At 33.0% G+C, this 16278-nt stretch overlaps 1 long non-coding RNA gene across 1 annotated transcript; it reads right to left on the bottom strand.

Annotated features, from left to right (window-relative positions):
- Positions 1 to 568: 568 nt before the first annotated feature.
- Positions 569 to 15505, bottom strand: LOC105550409. Its single transcript, XR_001007712.1, has 2 exons — positions 15333 to 15505; positions 569 to 1088 (listed from the first exon to the last, which is right to left on the bottom strand). It is a non-coding gene; the product is annotated as an uncharacterized LOC105550409 (long non-coding RNA).
- Positions 15506 to 16278: the final 773 nt, after the last annotated feature.

Raw genomic sequence — 16278 nt, 5'->3', positions numbered from 1 at the left:
CATACACAAATCAATAAACGCAATCCAGCATATAAACAGAGCCATACTGATTTTTACCTACGTACCATAAAGCACAGCTGACATTTATTAAACACAACCTGACCTTATTCAATTATTTAAGCATCAAATGATTTACCAAATGTTCAAAAATATAACTTAAAAGTTCACAACTGTTCTGAGAGAAGGTAGAGATTGTGGTGGATACTTAGAAATAATGTGACCATTTGAAAAGGAAGAATATTCATGATATAGGGCTGAGATGAAGAAAGGCAAGAGCTAAAATTAGAGAACAATGGAAGCCATACTATAGTAAATATTAGAAAGATATTTGAGTGGTCGATTGATTGAGGGTCTTTATCTGAAGGGTCACAGAAAAACACTACACTTTCTTAAGTAAAAAATAGCATTGATTTAGGAGTTTTAATCGATGATGTCATGTTGGATAGGGAGGGGCTGGATCATAGAGTAGTGGTTGTGGCAATTGCACTTAGCAAATTATTAAGTGAACTCCCCCACTCCGGGCTAGTTTTGTGGTTGTACAAAAGTAAAAATGGAATAGGTATGAGGCTGTGGGCACAGCTGATTTCATTTAAACCAAACTTGATTAGATTCAGATAGATCTGGCACATGTAATACTGGTTAGGTCTACCAGAAGTCTATTTAAATAAGAAACTAAGGAGCTCTCTGGTTGAAAATTCAGTAGAAGAAAAGATGGAGTCAACTGGGAGATATTATAGCAAAAAAAAAAAAAAAAAATACATTTGTCATCCTTGGGGAATAGTGATGCTGAATACACATTATTTTTGTCACTTAGATTTGTCTTCTATATTAACCTATGTTTAAAAGTAATACCTAAATTTTATTTAAAAGTCTCTAGGCAAACAACTCTGCTTTGCTATCTTTTAGTAGGACTTAACACAAAATATGGAAAGAAGCACTTTCCTCCAATTCAGGATTTGATGCCTCAGAGATTCCCATGTCACTGCTGCAGTAGCAGCAGAAATGGCACAGCAAGGCTGAGAAGATAGCTCTGTAGAGGCTTCATCAGTACCTGAGGGACACACTTGTACAGCACTCAAGGGAAAGGCCTGAAGAAGAAAAGAGAGAAAATTAGCACAGGTTAAGAAACATGACTTGTTCTGAGTACATGTAAGATATCTGGTGGGGACCCCAGATGTGCCTGGGGGGCAAAGGATTTTGCAGAGAATTCGTTTTAAATTGTGAAGAAAGAAAAACAGTAAATAAGACATGGGTGATATTTGAATTGAAATGAACTGGTTATTGTGGTAGGTGGAATAGTGGCTCCCAAAGATATTGAAACCCTAATATCATATGAATATGTTATGTTACATAGCAAGGGATAATTAAGGCTGAAGATGGAATTATGTTGCTCGTCAATTAGTCCAGGAACTTTTTTTTATTATTATCCAGGTGAGATCAATATAACCACAAGGGTTCTTAAATAGAAAAAGAATAGCCAGAGAGATGGCAGCATAAAAAGACTCAACCAAACATTGCAGGTTTTGAAGATGGGAGAGGGCCCGGAGCCAACAAATGTGGGCAGCCTCTAGAATCTGGAAATGCAAGAAAATGAATTTTTCCCTAGAACCTTCAGAAGGGAATGTAGCCCTGTTGACATCTTGCTTTTAGCCTGGTAAGACCTATTTCGTACTTCTGTTCTCCAGAATGCAGGATAATAAATTTGTGTTGGTTTAAACCACTAAATTTGTGTTAATTTGTTGCAACAGCAATAGGAAACTAATACAGTTGTGAATTAATGGGAACTGATGTGATTGATAAAGGAAAGAAAAGAGTAAAACAAATATGTAATTAAAAAAAAATCATATGTGGTCAGTTGGGATGGCAATATATCCACAGAATCAAATGGGAATTAGCAATGGGAGCTATTTGGAGGGAGAAGGTAATGAGATTCAACTGATTTATGTTGAGTTTGAGACAGTAGAATAATACGAAAGCGTAACTATCCAGATGAAAAAAACACAAATTTGGATATGGAAGTTGAAAATATAGAACATCTATGAGAATGGGGAATTAATCTGAAGGGTATTTTACAACAAAAAAGATTGAGTTTGGAGATTTTCAGATTTAGGGGTAAAGTTCTGAAAAATAAAATGCAGCAATCAGAGATATTGAAAGGAAATAAGTAAAGGATAGGGATACATTCTCAGAGTTTGTGATATGCAACTGAAGTTCAGTGGACATCTGTTGAATCAAGAGCTTAGAAACTCAATAAAGAGTAAGACCAATATTTTTTAAAGTCTCCTCGCTAGTCCAAGGGATGAGGTCTGCTCCTATACATTATTATAGGCTTGGGAATTGACTGGTTGTCTTACATTTCAAAAAACATAAGTAAAATGTTAAAGTTTGGAGTTTGTGTCATGGTAAAGTGTTATCTAACACGAGTATATATAAGTGCTTATTTTACTCATACCCTTGCCCACACCGAAAGTGATCATTTGAAAAGGAGGATTTCAGGGGCACCCAACTAAATTAAGGTATATTCCTTAGTATATTATCAATGTATGACACACGTTTTATTTGCTTTTAAGCCTTTCAGCTCCCAGCATGATCCCATTCCCTTATACTTCCCTTCTCCTTTGTGCTAAATTTACATTCTACCAATCCACCGCTCATAAATTTCTTTATTTATGTGTGTGTTCATGTAAAATATATGGCATTGTTTCTTATAATGTATATACATTCTTATAAATGTAGATATGAATACTGTAAATTTCATATATAATTACCTAAGTTGTATTGTATTTTTTACTTTTCTTACTCTTTCCATATAAAACTATAATTTTTTTGATAAATATATTGGACTTACCCTTTTAGTGCCCACTTTCTAGTCTTCTATTGGCTTCTATCTACATTGCTTCCAAATTTTTACTCCTACTGTACTTCAGTGAATATTTTTATGTGTGTCTATTTGTGTACCTGAGCAAAGTCTTCTACAGAATTTTTTGGATTGTGGGATATATACATATCCTTATTTCATTAAATAATAGATTTTGTTTCCAAAACGAATGCCACTGTTTCCATCCAACAGTAGTGCCTGAGGATTTCCATTTCTTGGCATCTGCACCAACACTTGATATTATTAGAGTTTTTGCAAACATGAAGTACATGCAATGTATCTCATTGTGATTTTTATTTGCACTTCTTTGATTACTACTGTGGTTGATCTTTTTCTTTATAATTTATACTATCTGCTTCTACAGATTGCCCATTCATATCCTTTCCCTATCTCTCTTTCTGGTTTTCATATTTCTTCATAATTTGTAAGAATTCCTTATATATTCTATCTTGTGATCCAAAGTCTGATGCCTCATCCATTAGGCCATGTGGTCTCCTTCTTCCTGATGTATTCTAGATCTTAATCTAGCAATCCTTGTGCCTCAAGCAATCCTTGTGCCTCAGCCTCCCAAATAGCTGAGAATACAGATGCATGCCACCACACCCAGCTAGTTTTTGTAATTTTTGTAGAGTCGAAGTTTTGCCATGTTTCCCGGGCTGGTCTCGAACTCCTGGCCTCAAGTGATCCACCAACCTTGGCCTCCCAAAGTGCTGGGATTAGAGGCATGAACCACTGCTCCCGGCCTGTACTATTAACTTTAAATAAGGGACCATGTTTGAGGAAATCTTTCCTTTCCATATAGTACTGCTATATATGGTTTTCTCTTACATTATAAATGCCTTTTGTTCTTATTTAAAAATCATTCTCTATGGAATAAGAGATAGAATATATTTTCTACTAATTTGGTTGTTTTGGTTTTCACAGGATATGCTCAATACTTGAAGTTTATTTTTGTGAAATTTGATAATTTTATTGTGTATTCCATATAGCAAACCAATTATTGATATTATTTACAAAAGAATTCACCCTTTACTAGATGCTATATTAGTCTTTTGTTTTTTCTTACATCTAATGTTGCTGTTTGGAAACCTCAGGCCAATGATTTAAATTTAAGGCTTTACTTTTTCATTCTAGAAACTTTGAGAACTTCTCATGGCATTCTGTGTTTTCAGATACTTAGATTTACATATATAAATATGCATTGTATTGTCTTTTCTGCTCTGCTGTGTACTTCATGAGGCTTCTCAACTAAGAGCATGTATCTTTCTTTAGTTACAAAAAATTATGAGTGTTATATCTTCAGCTATTTCCTCCCCTCATTTTCTTATTTATTATTCACTTTCTAGGATTTCTATCTGACAGAAATTGATACTTCTACCTTTAGTTTCTGCATCTCTTTTTTGTTTTGTTTTGTTTTAACTAATCTTCTAATTTAAAGAACATGAAATTTTCCAAATGCAGCTGAGATTTTTGCAAAAACAAAATTCCAGATACATGCTGAGGCTTAAAGAATGTTTGTTGCTGCCCTTTTCTTAAAGGAACAATTTACAATTATCCAAAAAGTCAGCCTTTCATCTGTTAATAAATTCAAAACACTATTTTTTTATGACCAAAGGATGGATACAACAGACATCTCTGGTCTTCATGCCATCCTCTACCCCATTTGTTGGTGTGGATTATCATGCTTATATCACTCCGTGGCCCAGGCTGGAGTGCAGTTGCATCATCTCAGCTCACTGCAACCTCTGCCTCCTGGGTTCAAACGATTCCCCTACCTCAGCCTCCCGAGTAGCTGGGATTACAGGTGTGCACTACCATGCCTGGCTAATATTTGTATTTTTAGTAGAGTCAGGGTTTCACCATGTTGGCCAGGCTGGTTTCGAACTCCCGACCTCAAGTGATCCCAACCTCAAGTGATATATATCATGTGTAAAGGCATCCCATATGCATATCAGCTGGAAAATCTTTTTAAAAAGTCTCTGCATCCCTTAATTTCCATTTATAAAGTTAGGGTTAAGATTTGTACAAGCGTATAAAAGCTTACATCATTTAAAAAAATAGCTCTGTAACACAATATAAAAATAATTTATTGATAGAGATTTAGGTTTCCAATTTTTAGCTCCACAAAAAAGAAATCATTTTACAATGTACAATTTGGTGCTCAGTTGGGAATATTTCTTTATAATTGTTTCTTGGAAGTGCAACTGCTGAGTCATCAGAGATGCACAGTTTTATTCTGATAGACTGTCAACTTGTATTTCAGAAGGTTTCTCCAATTTATACTCCCGCTAGGAGCACATGGAAGTAGTATTCTTTGTAAACTTGCCAAGGCTTGATATTATTACTGTTTATAATTCTTGACAATATTATAAAAAATAATTCCTTTTAATTTGTATTTTTATTATTAGTAGTCAGGTTGAGCATCTTTATATATATTTATTAGGCATTTGTGATTTTTCTTTGTGAATTGCCTGTTTATATCTTGTTCCTTATTTCCATTGAGTTGTTTTTTATATTGACTTTTAAGAACTCTGTAAATATATTTTGGCTAGTAATTTTTGTCTGTTATATATGTTGCAAATTGTTCCCCAGAACTTTGCTGATATTTTAAATTTAATTATTCTGTGTTTTGTTTTAGGAAGGCTTTTAGTTTGTATGAAATAAAATTTGTCAGTTTTTTCTTTTGACTTTTCTGTTTTAATTAGAAAATACCACCATTAATATTAACTTATGTTTTACTACTTTTGTAATATTAAATAGCATGGAATTTACATACTAATACTCTATTTTTCTTCAATGTGTAAATCCAATTGCTCATATATTATTTATTTCATTTCACTCTGCAATGTTGTCTTCATCACAAACCAAATTAAAATATATACATGGATCTGTTTATGAATTTTTTTATGAATGAATTCTCTTTGTAATATATTTTAACTTCTGTTAATGAATCTTTTCTCATTACTTTTATTTTTAAAAATGTCATAGCTCTATTTTCCTTAGCATCCTTAGTTTATACTTTTAATTAACTTTAGAAATAGTTTTTGTTATCTTGTCATTGATTAAGATAGAATTTAAATGTAGATTTAATTGTTTTGCGATTGCTCATGATATATCTTTCCCTTTTCTAGCTCTTTTTTATGTCTTTGTAAACCTTAATAGTGTACTTTTTCTTCTCACTTTTTTTTTCTTAGTTTTTCCTTATACCTTTGTTATTTTTGCATTTTAAAGTTTCCTAATTTTTCTTTGGAAAAATTTAATTACTAAAAGAAAATTATTTTTTTTTTCAAATTTGTTAGCATAAAATTCTGTATGCTATACTCCTCATAATTCATAATTTCCTTGATATATTATTTATTTCCTTTATTTTATTTATGCTTGTTTCACTTATTCTTGATAATATTGACATTGCTTTTAATTTTATTGTTATTGCCTCCAAGAATTAGCTCTTGATAGTAAATAATTCTATTTTTTCCTTAAATTAATCAACTTATTCCTAATTTTTTTGTGTAATTTTATTTTTCTTTGTTAAAATTTATTTTATCATAATTTTAGAACAGACTATAAATATGTTAACTTATTTTAATTCTCTAATCATGTAATTTTAAGTAATGGAAGCTATAAAATTTACTATTACATCTTTAATTTCTTTCCATATAATTAGATACATGTTTTATTGTTATTATCCTTAAGATCCACTCACTTTCCTTAAATTATAAATATATAATTTACAATTTTAATAATATTTACTTTAAAACATATTAATCCATTCTTGCACTGCTATAAAGAAATACCTGAGATTGGGTAATTTGTAAAGAGAAAAGGTTTAATTGGCTCACAGTTCCACAGGCTGTACAGGAAGCATCATTCTGGCATTGGCTCAGCTTCTAGAGGGTACTCAGGAAATTTACAATCATGGTGGAAAGCGAAGGGGAAGCAAAGCACAGCTTACATGACCAGAGCAGGGGCAAAAGAGAGAGGGGGAACGTGGAACGTGCTATACTTTTAAACAACCAGATCTGGTGAGAATTCTATCATGAGAACAGCAGGAAAGCAGCAAATCTGCCCCCATGATCCAATCACCTCCCACCGGGCCTCAACTTCAGCACTGGGGATTACAACTCAACATGAGATTAAGAGCTGGCCCCATGACTCACACCTGTAATCTCAGCATTTTGGGAGCCTGAGGAGGGCAGATCACTTGAGGTCGGGAGTTCGAGACCAGCCTGGCCAACATGGTGAAACCCCGACTCTACTAAAAGTACAAAAATTAGCCAGGCATGGTAGTGTGCACCTGTAATCCCAGTTACTCAGGAGGCTGAGGTAGGAGAATCATTTGAACCCAGGAGGCAGAGGTTGTGGTGAGCTGAGATGATGCAACTGCACTCCAGTCTGGGCCACAGAGTGAGACTCCATCTCAAAAACAAAACCAAACAAACCCCCCCAAAAAACTGCATGAGATTAAGGTGGGGTCATAGATCCAAGCCATATCAAACATGGACTATTTAAATTAGCACGCATTAGTTTATTCACCCATCGACTATTTGAAGGTCTACTATACAAAAATGTTAAAATATAAAATTATATGACATAATAAATGAACATGTGGAAGGCAAAAAATTATATATAAATCATTATGATTTAAAATTACGTTTCTCTAATTACTAAAGGAGTTTAAAATTTTTCATGTATTTTAATGCCATTTTAATTAATTTTTGTAAAATATTTGTATTTATGGTTTTCTACTAATTTTCTACTAGGATGGAGTATTGATTACTAAAATTTTGCTAGATATTTAACATTTTATTTTCCCAGGTTTATGCATTGCATTTATTTTTAAAAAATACTTTTTCTTTTTAGTGCAGCTATTTTATCATAGCATTTTAAATTAAACTATAATGTATATACAGTGAAATGCACAGATCTTAAGAATACTTTATGATAAATTTTGACAAATGTATAAACCCATGCGGCACACATCCCAATCATTGCATAGTTCAACTGCAGCACCGAAGAAAATCCTTTTCTATTACCTCCCAGGTGATCACCTTCTCTTGCTTCCTGTCAGTCTCCATTGCTCTGATTTCTATCACCATAGATTAGTTTTCCATGTTCTAAAAATGTATGTAAATAGAATCATACTGACTCTACTCTTTGGCATATGACTCCATTCACGCAACATGATATCTGTGAAACTCACCCATGTTGTTGAGTATATCAGGAGTTTGTTCCCTTTTATTACTGAATAGTAATGTATTTAATACATTTACCAAAATTGTGGAAAACCAGTGTTTAAAAAAAAAAACAAACCTCAAAAGCCCTCCTGGGAAATAAGATGCTCTGGTAGAATTTAGATGAATGTAATATTTGTGATTAGTAAGATTTCACTGACTGTATACTTTAAATATAATTATAATAAAAGTATAAGATGTTAATCTTTCTAACTTTTTCATTACTCTACCATTCATCTCTCATAAAACATCATTAAATTACTAAGATAATATAATACCAGTGAAAAATATGTATCAATAGTAAAAATTAGAAAAGGGTGTGAATTGTGCTTTAAAGACTTGAATCTAAAGGCTGTACCAGAGGGAGAAAGTATATTGGGAAACCATGTCATACCACAACTCACTGTGTATAAAATATAGCCAAACTCAGAGAACATTGATAGAACTACTACAACTCCCTAATTTTGAAAGGCAAGAGCTAGATAAAAGTATGTTTTATAGAGAAGCAACCTTTTATCCTAATTAAGCCATCAAAATTTTCTAGATACTAGGATTTATGTAGGGCAGGGAACCTGCTGTAGATATTATTCTCATATTACATTTTTAACTAAATTACAGAGATAGCTGAAGGTAGTTCCCAGAGCTGTCAAGCTAGTGAGAATAGTTTACAGCAATAATTGGGACTACTCCACAATTACAGAGGAGAAAATTTGCAGCAACAAAGAGAAAAATCCATGCTGTGATTGCATCCATGTATAATGTCCTTTTTCACTAATACTGCAAAGCAAAATTATAATAAACGTAAGTTTTTCCCTTCTTGCTTTTATGATTTGAACTGGGACTTAATCACACAATTTCTCAAAATTTATCTCAGCCCAATATCATTCAAATATTTGAACTCTCTCTGTAAGATTAAGTAAACCAGAAAGTTTACCAACATATTGAAAACTGCACAATTTTAAGTACGATCAGTCTGAGGCAGTAAAACAAATTCCCCCCTATAAAACAGACTTACTATAAGAAGTTAGAGAAGCCTTTTAAAAATTCGTAATCTGTAAATGTATTATGATTTGAGAAAAACTAGAGTAGAGGTAATGAAATATCCAATAAAAATATTAAAAACATGGAGATTAAGAACATGATAGCTGAATTTTGAAAATGCAAAAAGCTGTATATTGGATTATACAAAATACTAGGTAAATGAATTGGTATTTTTATTCTGTCAAATAAAAGAGAAAAAAGTGAAATGATAAGTAGAACAAAAAGATTTCATGAGAACAGAGTTGACTAAGTTTACACTGTTGATTCTCTGCTAAGTATGTGCTGCATCAAAGATATGTTAAAATAATGTATCAGTTTTTCATGATGTTAGTGATGAGAGGTACATAGAAACTTTCTAAAATGAAATGCAAAAGAAAAAGAATGAATAAAACGAGATCAGAACATTCAAGACTGTGAGACAACTTAAAAACATATAATATATCTATAACTGGAATACCAGAAGGAGAAGAAAGAGAGAATATAGCAGAAAAAATATTTAAAGTAGCAATATTTGGGACCTTTCCAAAATTTATGACAGATACCAAAGCACAAATTCAAGAAGCTCATAGAACATACAATAAATACAATAAATAACCCAAACATACGCCTATCTATATTATAGCTAAACTGCAGAAAACCAAGACTAAGAGATAATCTTGAAAATAGCCTGAGGGGATAGGGTGAGGAAATCCTACTACAGAGTGTGGTAAGTATAAGAATTACAGCTGACTTTTTGTCAGAAACCATGCAGGCAAGAAGACAGCGGAATAAAATATTTAAGATGTTGAAAGACAAAACCCATCATCTAAAATTTTATATCCAGCAAATGTATCCTTCCATGTGAAGGGAAAAATTAAGATTTTTTTTGAATAAACAATAAATCAGAGATTCATTGCCAGGAGACCTGCTCTGCAAGAAAAATACAATCTTTACCTTTTTAAGTTCTTAATGGATCTAAAATTTATCTATTTAAAGTAATGATTGTAACAGTGCATTGAATAATAACAGCATATGGTTAAGTTAAATAAATGACATTAATGTCACAGAAACAGAAAAGGGGAAGTAAGAATGCTCTTGTTAAAGTATCTGCGTTACATATGAAGTGATATAGTATTACATAAAGGTGGACTTAGATTAGTTAAAAATACCTACATTAGTTCAAAACACGTATTGTAAACTCTAACATAACTACTGAGAGCTTTAAAAATAACTATAATTCTAAGGAAAGAAAATGGCATTCTATAAAAAGCTCAATTAAACCAGAGAAAGTTGAAGAATGAGGCGGAAACAAAGAATAAATTTCCCAAATAGAAAATAGTTACAAATATTAATCCAATTATACATGTAATCACTTTAAATATAAGTAGTCTAAATAAACTACTTGAAAGATAGGGATTTTCAGAGTGAATTACAAAACAAGACCCAAATATATAGTGTGCAAGAAAACTACTTCAAAAATAGAGTGAGACAGGTTAAAGGCAAAGAGATGAAGACAGGTATACCACACCAATACTAATCACAAGAAAATAGAAGTAACTTACATTAATTTGAGACCAAGCAGACTTCAGAGTAATGAAGATTATGAGGTTAGAAAAAGGTGTTCCCTAATAATAATAGGGATAATTCTCCCAGGATATATAGCGATCCTAAGTGTGTGTATACCTAATAACATGTGCTGGAACAACAACAGAAAGTCCAAAAATTGAACACAGACACAGACCTAAACCTTTTCACAAAAATTAACTCAAGCTAGATCATAGATCTAAATGCAAAATGCAAAACTATAAAGCTTCGAGAAAAAAACACAGAAGAAAAATCTACATGATCTTGGGTTTGGTGATTAGTTTTTCGATACAACACTCAAAGCACAATCCAAGAAGGGAAAAATGAGTAAACTTTAGTAAATTAAAACTTTCTTCTCTATGAAGGACACTGCTAAGCAAATGAAAAGGTAAGCCAAAGACTAAAAGAAAATATTTTCACAATACAAGTCTAATAAAAGACTTGTAGCTGGGCATGGTGGCCCATGACTTTATTAATCCCAGGTACTCAGGAGACTGAGGCAGGAGAATTGCTTGAACCCTGGAGGTGGAGGCTGTAATGAGCTGAGATTGCGCTACTGCACTCCAGCCTGGGCAACAGAGAGAGACTTCATGTCAAAAAAAAGGAATAAACACATAAAATAAAATAAAATAAAACAAACAACTTGTTAGAATTCAATAACAACAAAATCAGTAACCAATTAAAAATGGGCAAAAAATATGAACAGACATATTATCAAAGGAAATGGCAACAAGCATATGAAAAATTTTCTCAACATCATTTGTCATTAAGGAAACACAAATTAAAATAACAATGAGATACCACTTAAAATCTATTAGGAGGATAAAAAAACCCAGGAAACTGACAACTCATTCTGGCAAAGATGCTGAGCAACTTATTTATTGCTAGTGAATATACAAAATGGTACAGCTATTTTGTAAGACTGGCAGCTCTTTAGAAAGCTAAACATGGCCGTACTGTATGATCTAGCAGTTGTGCTCCTAGATATTGACCCATCTTAGTTGAAAAAAATTATGGCCACAAAAACACTTGCACGTGAATGGTTACAGCAGCCTTATTCATAAACCACCAAAATTGGAAGTAATCAAGATATCCTTCAATAAATGAATAGACAAACAAACTTTGGTACATTCATACAATGGAATACTATTTGGTGATTAAAAAGAGTGAGATATATAGCCAGGTGAAGACACAGATGAATCTTGAGGGCATATGGCTAAGTGAAAGAAGCCAGTCTGAAAATGCTCCATATTTTATGATTCAAATTATATAACATTCTGAGAAACACACAGCTAGAGGGATGGCAAACAGATCAATGGTTTCCAAAGGTTTTTGGGGAAGGGAAAGGTTAAATAAAAACAAGAGATTCTTTTAGAACAAGGAAATTATTATGTGTGATGCTGCAATGGTAAATACATAACACTATGTATCTGTCAAACCCAAAACCTAAGATAAAGATTAAAGATTATTGCATGCAAAAACATTTAGGAGTATAAAGGATCCCAGAATGGAATGCAGAATGTGACCCCCCTCCAAAATCTATCTATATTACCAATGTATGAGGCAATCTCACTGAAGAGCATGTGAGAAAAACCTATTGACCTCAGTAACTTTGGAAGAGTGGAGTCTATAGGACGAAAGACAACATGGACTTTACGTAAACATTATGCTGTGATGTAGGGATAATATTGCTTCTCAGGTGTATTAATGAGCAATTCTGAAACAATCGTACGTGTATACTGGAATTGAACAAGGAACTTAAGTAATTTGAATGGTGAATAGTGGGAGCCAGGTTTCTTTCAGATGGATTTTGAGGTAGTCAAGGAAAAGGGGCTAGAATGATCCATATGAATTAGAGTTGGAGACCTCAGTATGAACTCATGTTTGGCTTAATATAGATACAGATGGTTACATACACGAATGATTATACTATGTGTATATATACGGGTTACTGTACATACATCTATGTCCTCGTTCTGTCAGTCGAGGGAGCCTAAAAACAATGACACTAAAGTCACAATGAGCATACCCAGATCTTGGTTTTGAATACCATTCTTGAATAAAAGAAGCCAGGCCTCCATGGGAGGGAATGACTGATTCCAGCACAAGGCAGGAAATATTCAAGATGAGCCTGGGAGCATCACGTAGTAGCAGAAAGTAAAGAAGTACTTAAAAAAAAATCCAAAAAACGAACAAACAAAAAACCCATAATGATGCATGTAGCTCATAATTGCCAAAGCTGGAGCGATGTGAGCAACAAAATAAAAAGACAGTATTAGATTATAACTCAAACTACGAAATAAATACCCATGAGTAAATAAGGACATAAATAAATATTTGAATAAATAAATAAATGGAGATCATAGACAAATCTTCCAAGCAGAATAGTTTCAAGTAATTTATGTAGGTACTCTGCCTTTAAGAAATTAGACAATAATTCCCCACTTTTTGAGTGTGAGCTGTGCATAGTGATTTCCAAAGAACATAGTATAAGGCAGTGGGGAATAAGTTTACACTGATAAAACTCTGACAAACTCCACCTCAACTGTGTGACCAAAGTTAACAGAAACAAGACATGCTGATTGTATGTACCATTGTTATCATGGAATGGAAATAGCAAATTATCTCTATGTTCTTCTTTCTCAAATTATATAACTCAAACTCAATCATGAGGAAAAAATTAGAAAAATTTCAATTCAGGGACATTTTACAAAATATCTAACCAATACTCCTCAAAACCATCAAAGTCATTAAAAATAAGGAAAGCCTGAAGAAAGTAGCAGTCAAGAGGAACCTAAGTGGACATGACAACTAAATATTAGTAATATATGGTTTCCTGGGTGAGATCCCAGAACAGAAGAAGGATATTAGGAAAAAACGAAGGAATACAAATAAAATATGGACTTCAATGAAAAATAATAATCAATATCGTTTATTAATTGTGACAAATGCACCACAATAATGCATGATGCTACTAATAGTGGAAACTGGGTTTGGGTATATGAAAACTATTTGTACTACCTTCTCCATTTTTCTGTATATTTAAAACTATTCTAAACTAAAAAAAAGCTTATTTAGAACACATTTGTGGAAGTAAATTTTTCCCCCACAGTAAAATGTTTTATTTGATCTGTAAATCTATCTTATATGTCATTTACAGCCTAAAATAGGAAGTCTACCAAGACGGACTCTTATTAATTTAGTTGGTAACTGAATATGCCTAAGGGAAAAAGATCAATGGGAGAGAGAACGTCCTTATGACATTACAGTGAGAAATCCTGCAGAAAACCACAAAATTCTTGGAAAGTTTCCCTATGGAGAGAGTACAGAGAACCACCTGAACCCAAACAACTGAGAATGACGCCTTGACTTTTACCTTTTTTGGCAAGTATAAAAGTCATACTTGCCTGGAGCATCTTGTAGTACCAGAAAGTCAGGAAGTGCTTAAAACTACTCATATGAATACTTTTGTATTTATTTTGTTGTTCAAATTGTACCAACTTTGGCCAAAGAAAATAAATCACTGCTTTATCATGTGAAGTGACAGTTAGCATATAACATGCACTGTCTCCAGACTATTTGATCTCTATCTCTTGGATATAGTCATTTAATCCAAGGTCGCTATTCAACTTAACTGAACCCATAACCAATTTATATTTCTCTAGCTTTTCTTAGAGTATCTATAAAAGAGATGGCCTACACTCAAAAACTGCCCTACAAAGAGTTTATGACCTAGAGTCAGAGAAATTTTGGTTTAAGAAAGTGTCAATCAAGAGAGTGAGAACATTACGGGCAGACGGAAGAGTATGCGCAGAGGCCCTGTGTGGAAAACTCCACTGGAGGATGTCACATCAGAGAAAATTGAGTAATCTGTTCAACCAAATTTACTGCATTTCTATTACAGATTGAGAATTCCTAATCTGAAAATTCTAAATTTTAAATGCTCCAAAATCCGAAACTTTTTGAATGTCAACATGATGCCACAAATAGAAAATATCACACCTGACCTCATGTGATGGATCACAGTCAAAATGCAGTCAAAAATTTGTTTCATGCACAAAATTATTATTAAAAATATTGCATTAAGTTACCTTAAATCTAGTGGACAAGGTGCATATGAAACAAATGAATTCTTGTGTTTAGACTTGGGTCCGATCACATGATATCTCATTATATATATGCAAATATTCCAAAATCTGAAAATTTTCTGTCTCCAAGTATCTTGGATAAGGGATACCCAACCTGTATACCAGGTTTTTCGATGCAAGGGAGATCTCTGTGGTTGGAGCATCGAAAGCAATGGAGAGAAGGAAAAATGCATTAGAATATGTAACTTGCCATTAGTAAACTTACTGTTTCCTAATGAAAACAGCTTCATTTTGTGAAGTTCATAAACTATACCATTACAATCAGTTCTGAAAGTGTTATTCAGATAAGAATGGTCTTCAGGATTTTTCACTTTGTTCTCTGCTCTTTCGAATATTAGACAGACATTAGATTCTCTCTAGGCTTTCACCAGCTCATCTCTACTCACTAGGATTTCTGAAAGATGAATGCCCATCACATATTCTTCAGCAAATTCATTTGCAAGTTATTTTAACACTCCAGGGGTAATTCACCTAATCTAAGAAAATTGGCCTCATTTTGAGATGTTACTGTGTCTCTTCAAATATCTTATGATCTGGCTTTCAACTCCTATCTGGTCAGTCTATTCTATGCTGTAATCATTCATCTTGTAGGATAATGCAAAATAGTTCAGTTTCATTTTTTTTCTCATAATCCATTAATATTCCCTCAAGCTGCTCCTTCTTTGGTAGTTTTTTTTTTTTTCCTCCAAAAATGAGCAAAATTTTTTTAGATGTCTTTAATATTTTTGTAAGTTTGAATGCACTATGAACCAGACTTCTTGAAAACATTCTTAGGTGTCATTAATTTATAATTGCCACTGCCTTGTCTTTTTAAGTCAAGGGTATTACTTGATTTAAAAGCATCCTTTGTGGCTATATTAGCCTTTTTTTTTTCCCTCATGTCCTGTATCATCAAAATGCCTTCCATAATGACGGAAGCAGAATTATATTTTGTGGAACATTCTGAAACACTTGCGATCTTCCTTCTTAGCTTCTAACGTCCTGAGTCCATTTTCACTTTGTTTTTAAATTAATAAAAATCATTTTCTTCAAAGACTTAATGACTGTCTAAATGTGTTCAGGATTTTCTTTTGTTGTGATTTTAAATGCTAAAAAAGTATTATTTCCTGTCCCCATGGTTCTTATCACTTTTACTTTTCCAACCAATTTTTCCCTTTTGTTTGTTAGTAAGTTCAGAGTAGCAATTTCCCCAGTTGCTTCCACTACTCTCTAAGAGGTAAAATTGTCAGTAGAAACAATCTAGTTATGAAGTGTTTTGACAGTATAGGGCACTCCTACCAGTTTAGTGGGCTGACAGCATTTTTTTTTTTTCGTAATATGGGAAGAAATATTATGGCAGCTAATTCACCTATAATACAGCACCATCACTCATATGATCTTCTATTTAAAAAAGTTATAGAACAAAGCTGAGTTGTTC

This window comes from Mandrillus leucophaeus, unplaced genomic scaffold (genome assembly GCF_000951045.1).
Source record: "Mandrillus leucophaeus isolate KB7577 unplaced genomic scaffold, Mleu.le_1.0 Scaffold482, whole genome shotgun sequence".
Classification (NCBI taxonomy): Eukaryota; Metazoa; Chordata; class Mammalia; order Primates; family Cercopithecidae; genus Mandrillus; species Mandrillus leucophaeus.
The sequence above is the reverse complement of the archived record's forward strand: the minus strand, read 5'-3'. Positions and strand labels throughout refer to the sequence as shown.